This window comes from Octopus bimaculoides, chromosome 14, assembly GCF_001194135.2.
Source record: "Octopus bimaculoides isolate UCB-OBI-ISO-001 chromosome 14, ASM119413v2, whole genome shotgun sequence".
Lineage (NCBI taxonomy): Eukaryota > Metazoa > Mollusca > Cephalopoda > Octopoda > Octopodidae > Octopus > Octopus bimaculoides.
This window is the reverse complement of record NC_068994.1, coordinates 5297098-5297592: the sequence shown is the minus strand read 5'-3', so window position 1 is coordinate 5297592 and position 495 is coordinate 5297098.

The window sequence follows — 495 nt, the reverse complement described above, 5'->3', positions numbered from 1 at the left end:
TGTTACACATTCTTGAGCGGATTCTGACAACCATGGCCACCATCCTGCCGTCTATATCGACCGACATCCTTTCGGAGATCGAGAGGGCGAGGTGTAAGACACCTTAGCTGGACGTTCGGTTCATCCCACAGCACCAGTTCTGCTTACCAAAAGTGGCCCACTTGGCACCGTGCATTCGTAACGCAGTACAATGGCTGCAATAATTTACGACCACCTTCGCGCAAGAGAAGCAGCCCTTTTCGTCCGTTCGACTGAAAATCGAGGCCCTTAACGTCACCGGGTCCGCCAGATGCTCGCTTTACCGGACAGAGTTACAGATCGTTCTCCTGCTTTTGCCTGCTGTGTTGAGGGAAACTTCAGAGAGAACCAGCTACAAAACAGCTCGATTCATTTTTTTGTTCCTACATCATATTCCAACGATCGATTTTCACGTCAGAGGCACTTCGAACTTTCACCAGAGTTTTCTCTAGCTTCGTCTTGACCGAGCGTGGATCG